General features: G+C 40.0%; 1 non-coding gene across 1 annotated transcript; it reads left to right on the top strand.

The window, feature by feature from the left end:
* Positions 1-517: 517 nt before the first annotated feature.
* TRNAT-UGU (transfer RNA threonine (anticodon UGU)) lies at positions 518-592 on the top strand. Its single transcript has one exon. It is a non-coding gene; the product is annotated as a tRNA-Thr (tRNA).
* Positions 593-13,359: the final 12,767 nt, after the last annotated feature.

The raw sequence follows: 13,359 nt of genomic DNA, 5'->3' as shown, positions 1-13,359 counted from the left end.
GCGATTACAAAATGCTGTAAGTTGAGAGATGTTTAGTTTTTCTTTCGGCGAAGTGACGAACTTGATTGATTGATTAATTTGGTGTGTTAAGTCCACTAAGGCTAATCGGGACTGGACCTACAGTTTCAAGTGGGATCCAAACCATTATGTGTCTCTACTGGGTAGAAGTGGCGAACTTGTTTCAACAAGTTAAACTTACTCTAACCTCTGGCGCAACTGCTCTAATCTCTGACGATATCTTGAATTGTACAAACATTGCCACAACAACAAAAACAGTGCTTTAATGTCGCACAAATATCTACACATTCAGTTGCTTGCTACACTATGTGGAAGAAAATCACTGGACATCCCGGTTTCAACTCTGAAATGAACTCCTCATGGAAAACAGAGTACAGACGGGTATATATACGGCAGCAGGAGGCTTCTCAGATAATTCGCTGATAAAATGACGGACAGGAAAGAGCTCAGCATGTTTGGAAGAGGGATCATAGTAGGCTGCTCCACAGGAGGTATGAGGGCCTCCCCCATGGCGCAGTGGTAGCGTCCTTGCCTTGTAATCAAGGGGTCCCGGGTTCGATACCCGGTGGAGGCACAAGTGGTTCGGATCCCACTTTAAACTGTAGGTCCAGTCCCGATTAGCCTTACTGTGCATAAAGTGGACTTAAAACAGCAACTCAAACCAAACCATAGGAGGTATGAGTATACGTAGCATAACTGATGCCTGACAGGTCCCTAAATCAACTGTAGTCTTTGTCATCAAGAAGTGGAAAAGAGACACATCAGCAGTGCACCACAAAGTGGAAAACCCACGAAATTGGACGACCGGGACAGGAGAGTGCTGAAGAGGGAGATTCGGATAAACGGGACCCGTCCGATGCATTCGATGCAGAAGAGTTTCAAAGTGCGACCAATTTGACTGTTTCGACCAAGACACTTGGCAAGGAGGCCCATGCGCTCGGTTATCATGGTCGAGCCGCTGCCCACAAACACCTGATAACAAAAGCAAGAAACGGCAGAGAGTACGCTGGTGTAAAGAGCGGAGAAACTGGATGGTGGAGCAATGGCAGAAGGTCCTATGGAGCGATGAATCACGCTTCACACTGTTTCGATCAGATGGGAGAGTGTGGGTATGGCGATTACCCGGAGAACGTCTGTTACCCGAGTGTGTAGTGCCCACAGTGAAATATGGTGGTGGCGGCATCATGTTCTGGGGTTGTTTCAGCTGGCATGGCGTGGGTCCACTGGTACCGGTGTATGGCCACATGACGTCTGCGTCCTACCGAGATATTCTCGACAACTCTATGGTCCCCACGTTGTGGCGTTTCTATGGAAACGAAGAATGTGTGTTCCAGGACGATAATGCGACTTGTCATGTTTCCAGGGCTACCATGGAGTGGTATGCAGAAAATAATGTCACCCGACTAGATTGGCCTGCTCAGAGCCCTGACCTCAACCCTATCAAACATCTATGGGACGAACTGGAGCTCCAACTGAGCTCGAGATCGCCTCGCCCTTCTACACTTCCAGGGTTGGTGACTGCACTGCAGAAGGAACGGTGGAATATCCCACTCGGTGTACTACACGACCTTGTGGCCAGTTTACCATGACGTGTAGTTGCTGTTATAGCTGCCAAGGCGGACCGACCTCCTGTTGATTGCAAGAAAACTGATGGTATCCGCTGACATGTGGTGTCCAATGACTTTCTTCCACATAGTGTATAAGCGAGTGGTGTCAAAGCTACTATTTTAAACAGTGGATCTACAAGCTGATGGTCGATTTCCTGACTGGATTGGTTTTCGTAGACACACCCGCATAATGTCGTTCGAATCTGTGCTTTAGGACAACTCAGGGCATTATTAAATGCCTCGATACCCATGGAGAACATGATAAGCTGCAACCCTAGCTCCAACTTGTTCAAACACAAATCTAGAACATATTTTAAAAACGAAGATTAATTGCTTCACAATGAAACTACTCGTTACGACCCTGTTGATTACAATTTTACAACTTTCTTCACTACAATGATAACAAGCAATTGAGGATTTGAGGAATACAAGGGTGGAGGAGCGGCACCTCACGGTCGTACACATGCTTGACACATGCGTACATGAACATACCTTAGCCTACAAGAAAAATTGTCCCTACAAGAAAAATTGTCATTTAACCAACTTTTACCTCAAGTATGCATTTTGTATGCGATATTTCATGGGAATAAAATTTGACTATTCCTAAGAAAATATTTCGGTTCCCCCTTTTTCTTCTATCTTTCTCGGCGACACTGTAATACTGACAGAAGCTCTTTGATATTTTCAAAATAAAATGTTTCCTCTATTCGGAGGAACGTTGTTGTCCATACCTTACTTTCTTCTGTTTTGTTATTTTACGTCCTTTTTTTACCTCTCTAGGTTAATCACAATCAATGAGGATGAAGGATGATTTGATGAGATAGATGACGGAACAAACACACATCGATTACCCAAGATTCGAACCTAGAACCTAGGATCAGTGTGTGAAAGTGCAACCCCCCTCTTTGAAAGGTTAGCCCCCAGTCCCTGGTTTCTATCCGGCCCTCTGGATTACTTCCTGCTTTAATCCTTCAAATCCCTCCTTTCACCTCACCCTGGGTGCCAAGCGAGCAGATTATATTTGAGCCGGAAATACGAAAGGGGGGTTTCACATAACAATTTATATTTTTAGTCCCTGGTCCGTTACGCATGTACATCAAGTGAATAAACAACTGGTTTAAAATGGACAGTACTCTGTAGTTCTTAGAGTTAATTCAGCAAATCATAACATTTCTAGTAGTGCCTCCTCGATGGCGCAGTGGTAGCGTCGTCGCCTTGCAATCAAGGGGTCCCGGGTTCGATACCCGGTGGAGGTACATAGTGGTTCGTATACCACTTTAAACTGTAGGTCCAGTCCCGATTAACCTTACTGTGCACAAAGTGGACTTAAAACACCAAATCAACAACAACAGCAACAACATTTCTAGTAGGATTATATTGTTTATTATACGTTATTATATATCGTATATAACTTTGCAAAACTATCTCTGCGGGCCTACCCTCAGCTGAAATGATATTCCGTTCATTACAAATGCGTTTCCTTACGCCTTTACTCTTTCTTTTGGGCATCAACTATTCAATACGGAAATATCCAAATATTTAAAACTTTTCTAAAGGGGACTTGGGACAGCAAACAGGGGTTGGCTTACACCAAATGCTACATTCTTATAATAGTCTAGCCACCAAAAGTGGACTAAACTCGAGGAGACATTCCTCGTCGTCGAAAGATGGGGAAACACTGTTTTCTATAAAGCCCAATTGACTTTTTTATAGTCTGGGTAAAAGTCTGTGGACGTGGACCACGTAGCGTTGAAAAATTCCACTGTAACGGTCTTTGGAAAGACATCTCCCCCACTGGGGTGATAAAAAAATCTAATATCCAGCAAAGCACAATCCAATGAGCACATACACTTACATCCTGTAATAACATATAAGTACGCACATGAAAAACATATTACTTTACCCTACACCTTGTAGCTGGCCAGCAATTAATTAACATATTTCCAAAACCAGTAATGCTCAATCCGACCATTACAAGTACTCCGAGGTTTTTCTTGGCTATGACATTTATGTTACGAAGATTTCATACAAAATATACAAATAACAAGTACGTACAGGAGAGAAGCAAGTTGCTTGAACCAACAGAGGGTTTCGTACCAAAGCAACAAAATGCAAGGAATACAACACCTGGATCTTCTTTTCAATCTTCAAAACAGCATTCACTGCACGTGAACGGTGCAACTAGACTATAGAAAAAAACGAACCTTTCCGAGAGTCACCCAATCTACAGGCAACTGAGCTGCTTATTGCGTCGCCCCGGTCTGGAAAGTCACACTTGCTTCTTAATGTTCGCTTCAAACGACACTTGTTTCTTGTTTACTTATTCTTCTGAAATCTGCTTTTGCCTGAATCTTCCTTAATGCATCAAAATATCTGCTTTCGAAAGTTTTAATGAGCACGTTTTAAGAACATCTCAACGACCAAAGTCAAGAATTAGTAGAACTTTTGACTGTCTTCTAATCACCGAAAATTAGCAAATATATTTCCATCAATGGATTGTAAATTGATTATGTACGAGTTACATGTAAATATATTTTGTAAACTTCAAGTTAGTATATTTCATTGATTGATTGATTGATTTGGTTTATTTTACTTCGAATTTCTGCCACTTTTGGATAGTCGCGAATATGAGGATGAGTGATGATTAGATGAAATTGATTAAGTGATACTCAGAAAGAATACTCATGTCCCTGGCGCTGACCACTCCGACGGTTAGTGTATTTCATTTTACATAGAACTTTAAATAATATTTTTCTTCCATGTGCAGCAAGTTGTACCACAGTTATGTTCCGAATTTGGCAACTTCGACATTTCCGTTAACGAAACAAATAGTTGATGAAGGTACGATGAATAAAAGCGAACTATAAAGATCACATTTTATGTATTTTCCGTCCATAATTATAATACATGAATAAAGTTAACCCACAGTTTTAAATTTTCACATGCAAATTTGCTTCATTATTCGGGCTGGTTGATTAGAGGATAACAGCAGTGTACGTAAAAATGATCAAGCATAGCGTTATGAACCTCAGGTTGAAATTCTAAGTAAAGCATGCATGTGCGAATATCCCTCCACTTATTTCATGAGTTCATGATTCATGCTTATGTCACGTCGTAGATATGTAAAAAGAAGTTAGAACGGTGTTTACAGTGTAACTGCGAATGCTCTATGCTATGTGTACTAATCAGAAAGTAGTATATCCATAGTTGAACTCACATTGACAGACAAACAATTTTATCGACATGTCAATTATTCCATAATACTAGACTTAAGACTACTTTTAATCCAATTTGCAATTATTTCTGAGCAATCGAGAGGTATATGTTGTCAAATTGTTTACCCTCACTTACAGACAAACCATTTGACAAACCATGTACATAGGCATAACTTGGCGGAGGCAAGGGCGGGAAACCGCCTCCCCCCCCCCCAAATCAGGTGTTGAGTGAAAGAGAGGTATATTCCACACATAAAATGTCAGAGACAGAAAATAGTTCAGAACTCAATGTGCTGTCAGGAATGTGTGAATATAAGAACACTCATAATGAGTTTCAACACAGAACTTTCTTGTGTGTGAGGAACAACATTTAAGAGAACATTTTCCAAATTTGAAATGAACTGTTCAAAACATTATTGACAACCTCCGTGAGTTCAGGATGCTGTGAGCATTCTTTCTTGTCCTCGGAGGTTCAGGACCAATACACTGTATACTCAAAGCTACTTGGCATTAAATACTTCGCCTTATTGCTGTTTTGTATATTTAACAAACGAATGATATTAATAGGTCCAAAATTATAAATGAATTTTACTCGGACGCAACTCGTCAAGAAAGGAAACTGAAGCTTCATTAGATTTTTGATTGATTGATCGATTGATTTGGTGTTTTAAGTCCACTTTATGCACAGCAAGGCTAATCGGGACTGGACCTAAAGTTTAAAGTGGGATCCGAACCACTTTGTACCTCCACCGGATATCGAACCCGGGACCCCTTGCTTACAACCCGGGACCCCTTGCTTGCCTCCCCATCGGGGAGGCCTGAAGCTTCATTAGAACTACAAGCTTCACTCATACTTGTGTGCTATATGTGGTATGTGGCGGATCGGATTTATATGCTATATAAAGATCGAAATATGCTATGCATAAAAACACCTTCGAAATTGTATTATGGTCTATATATGTTTATGACCTCACGGATACTCTTGGGGATGCCACGTATCACATGATTCCAAATACTGAAGGAATTCCCTTCTAAAGCCCACATTTCTTGCGTGGCTGGGTACCATCATTTTTTCAACATAGATAGCGCAAAACTATTGCATTTTTATCGCTTGTGTTTGAAGAATAGATATCGTTTACAGAGGAGGAATTGATGAGTTGCTGGGCTCATTTATAGTTTTCTTCTGCAATAATAGAACCATTATGCACTAGAGGTATTAGCTGCTCAACATGGCCAAGGCGGTCGATTCAGTAAATGATGACATTTTACTTCAGGAACTATCGTATTTTAATATATTTCTGAAAACGTAATTATGCTGCTAAAATCTTACCTCATGGACCGAAAGCAATTTGTCAATTATAGAGGATACATATCTCGGGAATACCCTACGCCTTCTGGGGTGCCGCAGGGATCCAATTTGGGCCCACTCATTTTCTTACTCTTTATTAATGACCTCCAGAAAATTATTACGAAATCACGTTGACTTATATTTGCAGACGATGTAAAAATATTTAGAACAATTTGCTCTGACGAAGACAGCCTTGACTTGCAGGCAGACCTAAATAGATTACTACAATGGAGCGAAAATAATAGACTTTCATTTAATCTTGATACATGTCAGGTAATGTCTATAACAAACGCTGAAATAAAAAGAAACTTCCAGTGTCAGATGGGAGGAAAACAAATAGCTAAGGTCACTAAATTCACGGATCTTGTTATCACGTATGATGCAAATCTATGTTTTAAAGAGCATGTGCATCATATCGTTAATCAAGCATATAAGTTGAGTTGAGTTGAGTTGGTGTTTTAAGTCCACTTTATGCACAGCAAGGCTAATCGGGACTGGACCTACAGTTTAAAGTGGGATCCGAACCACTTGTGCCTCCACCGGGTATCGAACCCGGGACCCCTTGATTACAAGGCGGTGCCACTACCACTGCCAAGCATATAAGAAATTAGGATTGATAAAAATATGTGGGGAAGATCTAGAAAGTATGAATATTAATAATTTTTGTATGTCTCCCTAGTACGCTCATTCGTAGAATATGCATCGGTAATATGGCAGCCCTTGGACAAAAAAAAAAAAAACATATGAGGGAAATAGAAATGATTCAGTCCAAGTTCTTGAGGTTCATAAAGTATAGAGAAGACATCCTAAATTCAATCCGTACTCTGAGCTTGTATCGCAGTTTAACATTGAAAAAACTGAAGAAAAGTTTAATCTTAATTTGATGAGCACGTTATATAAAATTGCAAATAACAAAATAGACTCTATGGGGTTAGTATCTGCATTACAATATCATGTACCTCAAATGAGAAGCAGACCGAAACCCCGTTTGTTTCATGTACCAAAATCTAGAACAAATTATGTAAATATATCTCGGATGTGGAAAACTGGTAAAACTTATAATGAAGTAGTAGCAAATGATCCGAGCGTTGATATAAACAGTATGTCATTTCAATCATTCAAAAAAGAGCCATACTGGCTCAGTGGAGAAAGGGGTGAGGGGTTCGTCTGTATATTAGTTAGTGAAACAATTTATGTTATGCACAGATATATGTAATGCACAAATATAATGCACAAAATGTATGCATGTCTGAATGGAACAATGTTCTGTGGGATCATTTGTTAAATAAATAAATAAATAGATAATATCTGGAAAAAATATGTGGGTGGTTTCCGACTTTTGGATTGGATTCGAGATAATTTATACCGGGATTGTTTAGAATTTTCTTTGTCGTTAAATTGTGTTTATTTTTGCGGATGTAGCGTCAACAGATTCTGTGATATGGATGTCTCACCTCGCATCGACTCTTGTCCCTCACGGTCAAACAGACGGACGGTCCGATAGAGATGTGTTTACCTACTATCTGTTAGGTCTATCAGATTTTTTAATTTGTAGCTTTGAGGCACTGATCGTTCATACGGGCTGATGGACTTGGAGAGAAACACTTTACACATTCGCTAATCAGTTTCCTGAAAGGAATATAAAAGAATCCAAAAATATAATATAAAAATAGTATGGCAATAAATATCGTGTTTAGTAACGTTACAGAAATTCATGAAAAATAAAGTGGGATATTACACATCCTTTACCCAGTCAGAACTATATTTTTAATATATATTAAACATAGCTTGTTTATTGTGATAAATGTGAGGTAAAAGGTAAAGTTCCCCGTGCAGATAGCACCGTGCCATAAAGGCACATTTAAGGGATATAGGTATAGGACCCCTCATATTCTCGAACTCGATCTCGGGCATTTGGAGGTGATGTGATCAGCCGCCTTTACCCCTCAGGGTTGGCCCCAGGTAGCAATAGATTTGAAAGTCTGTGAGCCCAGACCCGCTTTATGCGGGGACAAGGTCGGAAAAAATTCCGAAAGTATATCATGCCCCACCCGAAAATCGAACCCTGGTTACCCGCTTGGAAGTTAGACGTCCTGAGGAAAATAACTGCCATTAATTTTTTATCACATCATTCGTAGCATATATTTTGTAATATCAACTTCATAATAAAAGATGTATGTATTTTGACGTTCACAAGATGGGACGTTTGACTTCCAATATACCTACATCACACGATGCAGTTCAAAGTGATTCCAGCGAAGGAACTCAAGGTCGAAATGGAGCAGTGGTCATGCTGTGAGCAACTTCCACAAATGTTCTCTGGTGCTGCTGTGTTTTTATCAACAACGAAACACAAGACATTAGGTTCCAAGCATGTGTGTGGGTATCACGAATCGAGACATTGCAATCTGAACTTTCTGACCTGTCACGTTTCTCCTTTCCTTCTCAAGTCACAAGGCAGCTGATTCTGATATGCTTACGTCACGGCGAACGACCTACTGTTTTTTATTCACGTCTGCTGAAAGGTTTTTGGAAACTATGAATTAAGTTAATGAGAAGCGGAAAATTGAAGGATCGTTTTTGTGATTGGGTGCTTGTTTATTTACTCATCATTGCTTACTTATGTGCACAATTAGCTGAATTGATTGATTGATTGATTTGGTGTTTTAAGTCCACTTTATGCTCAGTTAGGCTAATCGGGACTGGATCTACAGTTTAAAGTGGGATCCGAACCACTATGTGCCAGGGACCCCTTGATGACAAGGCGACGACTCTGCCACTGCCAACTAGGACGTTGATCTTGTAAATATAGGTTCCAGGATTAGATTTCTTACGGGGTCACGTTTCAAGTTGTCCTTGTCGCGCTTTGAATTTGTAGCTCCAGTTCGGTCAGATCGGGCATAAAGTGGACGTAAACTTCCGCTCGATTCGGTCAAAAATAATATGAAATACTGGGAAGATACATCTGCAAGAGTGAAAAAGCAGCATTAGGCTTCTTACTAATTTTCTGGAAGCGCCATTGAATTCATGGCAGAAATAGACGTTATTTAATTTCGTTCACATTAAGACGATCCGATTTTATGATGTTATTTATCTAAATTTAATTTTCCTTCGATTTCTTCCACACTTTTACGTCAACCAGAAAACTTTACGTAATTTTACAGAATGAAATATTCGATGTTTGTTTCGTATGCTCAGATTATAGTATAAACATTTGGAGCTTAACTCATGGGGGGGGGGGGGGTTGAGCAGAATATTTTCTTTTTTGCAGCTCATAGAAATATCATCCAGGACTATTTTGATAAATAGGTGTTACATTTGCAAAATCATAAAATTACTGATTACTGTAGTCCTCGGGTTTCAGGAGGTTAACAAAAGTACCATTATCTCTTGAATCTCCATAAACCAAAAAAAATTGGGAGCAAGTGTCTCCTTTACCCCTGCTACGTTACGCCTACGGTTGCTGCGCATAAATGCGTCGCTGAAAACCCTTAACAGTTAGAAGAATCAAGGATTCCTTCCTGGTAGGCCACAACAATGATGAATAAATTGAAACGGGACGGTGCAGGGTACAGGTATCTGGATAACTTAGTGGTAGCAACTGTCGTCTTTGACTGTCTCTAAGTCATCCAGCAACTTGGCAACAATATTAAACGTACAATAGCATTGTTACATTCAAAAAGGCATATGTGAAAAAATATAAATTCTATTCACATTTTTACATCACATAAATTGGTATTGATTTTTTGATTGATTTAGTTTATTTTACTTCGCGTTTTGTGCCTCTAGGCTAATTTGCGAAGATGGGGATGAGTGATGAAATGATGAAATTCATGAATGGATATTCACAAACAACCAAGCCCGACCGGGATTCGAACCCGGGACCCTTGGCGTCGCAGCGCGATGTGCTAACCACTTTTTTTTTTTTTTTTTCAAATAAGGACAAAACAAAGGACATCACAAACAAAATTATACTTGCCATGGGGCCAGTCGCCAGAGCCTCGTTAGTCTTCAGTCCAGGGTGTACTGACGTGGAAGTGAGGTTGACATTTGGGTGTACTAGGTCGAAGGTCACCCCTTACGCCCCCACAACGTGGAAGGAACACCCCTTACACCCCAACCACTCGGCCACAGGGTCGGGCAAAAAAATTGGTATTGAATGTAATTGATAGTATTTATGTGCAGAGAATGTTCTGAGAAGGTTCAAATTCGATATCCTTCTTAAACACACCAGTACCTTCAACAAAACGATTTTTCCAGAATTGGTCTAATTACTTTTGGGACAGAACTTGCATAATATATATGCTGTGTCCTAGAGAACAGTAAGTTTACAGTCAAGAAATAAAGAACAAAATAGGTACTGACGTTGTTCTTCCCTCGTTTTTTAGTCTGTGGTTTTATTCCCTACACATCGCAGTAATTAAGTACCAAAAGAAACTGAATCTTAATCTTTTCTCGCTATCGAGGTTGAAGCAAGGAGAAATAAGTGGGAAAAATAACTGAACAACATGTATTTACCCGTGATAGGGCCTCTCTAACTTTACACTTTTAACGGACGTCTTTTTAGCTCATGACTTCCTTCTGACACTAACACTAACATTAAGGCGCACGACGTACAATATAACCTATCCTAAACATTACCAAACCAATTACACACTTATGTGATTTTGTATCTGTATTCATAAATATTATTAATGTTGAACACTAACACACATTTACCTTCTACTATTATTAATGTTTATTTTAATCTTACTTATTTCCTCGTAGAATGCTGTAAAACCAACGTTGTTCAGGAAAACCGAACAAATTTGGTTCTTCATGCCAATGTCGCAGTGAGTTACTGTAAACAAAAAAATAAGGAAAATAAAGGATGAATGAAAAAGGGAATCCGTGAAAGAAAAATCGCGGAACTCACGCCCTGAGTTAATTTTAAGGTACCAGGGCATAAGAAAATACCTCCGAAAGTATGATGTTCCCCTCTTTTTCCTTCTGATAATTCTAAACCCCTCAAAATACTCGATCATCTGTAAAAGTAAAGGTTGAGCAATGTTCCGCAACCTTCTTGTCCTCGCAGAATACCATAAATTATCCAGTATTGAACACGGCACATCATAAAATTTATTTATCTAAAAAAAAATACATTACGGCACTGTTGATCTAAATTAAAAGTTTAGGAATGAGTTACAATATAATCAGTAAAAAATTCTACTACTACTACTACTAGTACTACTACTAATAATAATAATACAATTCACTGCACTCATAGGTACTTTTGGTATTATTATTATTATTATTATTATTCGTATTATTATTGAAACGATTCATGCAGCTCATTATATGGATCCGAAACGCCTGTAGATATTATGTATGTGTAATAACAAACTGACCCTTGCCATCAAGGGGCGTCTTATTTAAGTCATGACAATGACAGAGCGAAAAATACAAACATAAGAAAACAAATTTGTAAGGTAAAAAGTAAAGTGCTTCCCTGTGCATTGCAGCAAGCCATGAAGGAGTAAAGCGGGCGTGGAGTTTGGACCCTACACTTTCTTGATCACGGTCGAAGGTGGGGGTGAAGTGATCAGCACCACGTCCATGGCCACCTTCTTTCGCCAAAAGTTTTCTACAGATACCCACTTTATACGACGCTGGGTGGGCGCCAGAACCGCTTGAACAGGTGGAAAATATACTGGTTCTCCCCCGCTGGGGATCGAACCCGGATCTCTCGCATGGTAGTCAGATTAAATAATTTACATTTACATTTTGTTACTACAAGAAAAGTTCGCAGCACACCCGTGACCTTGTGGAGGAACACCGGTTGCGAAACATAGATTTGGATAGAGGGCAATGGCGCCAAATAATGAGAATTAAAAGTATTTCAGAAATCGAATTCCAGAAAGCTGTGGGGTAAAAAGTGACCTTCAGCCAGACACTGTCTCAACCTCTCCTGACGAGCGCTGATACACCTTGAATATCTTGGCCTTTGACCGGGAGGTGATTCTCCGGTACCCACAAGGTCTACTCGGAAAGAAATCGTGTGTATGCGCTCCCCCTCTCACCGCACCATCACCCGAAACTTCCCCCCTTACTCCACTTCCCCCCGGGTACCGACAAGGGCGATAAAACCAGAGCGTGTGGGTGTGTAACGCGGACGCGATTTTTATGCCACCTGGTGAGGAAAATAGTAAGCTCATCCCACACGTTGCATTGAAATTTGCCACCCTATGGGGACACGTGAAAATCAAATTTTCCCAACTAAGGATGCTATGCATCAGGTTCTTCCATGTACTTCCTTTTAGGTAATTCCATTATCGTTCCTCAAAAATTCAAGAGCAGTGATCCGAGGCTTCTAAATGTATTTTCGTAACGATTTCCTTGTGGGGACCGGATTTTGGTCCCCACAAGTCGGTGTGGTCCCCGTAAGGTGGATTCACAACTGACGAGTGTCCCCATAAGGTAGCATCTGCAAAAGCGCGCGCGCGCACGCGCACACACACACACACACACACACACACACACACACACACACACACACACACACACACACACATACACACACACACACACATACATACATACATACATACATACATACATACATACATACATACATACATATACATAAGTAATTAAATTGTCTTTCTCTAATATAATCCCGGACTGTTCATTTTGAAAGTAATAATTATATGGTACATTATGGTAGTAAATAAGGCCTAACACTCACTATCGTGAGGGTACTTTCCCTAGAAAACTAGATGTGGCAAAAAAATTTCATTACTAATTTTGTGTTTAGATGCACCCAAACATCAATAAAATTCAATTTGTGACAAATTATTCATCAGAAATCTCTCTTCGGTCGGAAAGGGATAGTAGGTTGGACCTGCACTAAGGACCATGGGACAAATTTTCATTCTTTGGAGAAGAGAAGGTGCACCCATGACCCAAAAGGAGTGATAGCCCCATGAGCAGGAAGCTTCAACATCATCTGTACATATCATCATCAATTATAGTGGAACCTTGACTTTATGTTCCCCGATTTTACATTTTCCCCCACATTGTTTTTTTTTTTTTTCCAGCTTGGTCCCCTGAAAAACAAATTCAAGTTTCGACTGTATATGTCATTTCTCATACTCTGTTCAAGTTAAAGGAAAATGCCTAACATCACTGTACA

Source organism: Lepisma saccharinum, chromosome 25 (genome assembly GCF_977018435.1).
Source record: "Lepisma saccharinum chromosome 25, izLepSacc3.1, whole genome shotgun sequence".
Taxonomy (NCBI): domain Eukaryota; kingdom Metazoa; phylum Arthropoda; class Insecta; order Zygentoma; family Lepismatidae; genus Lepisma; species Lepisma saccharinum.
The sequence above is the reverse complement of the archived record's forward strand: the minus strand, read 5'-3'. Positions and strand labels throughout refer to the sequence as shown.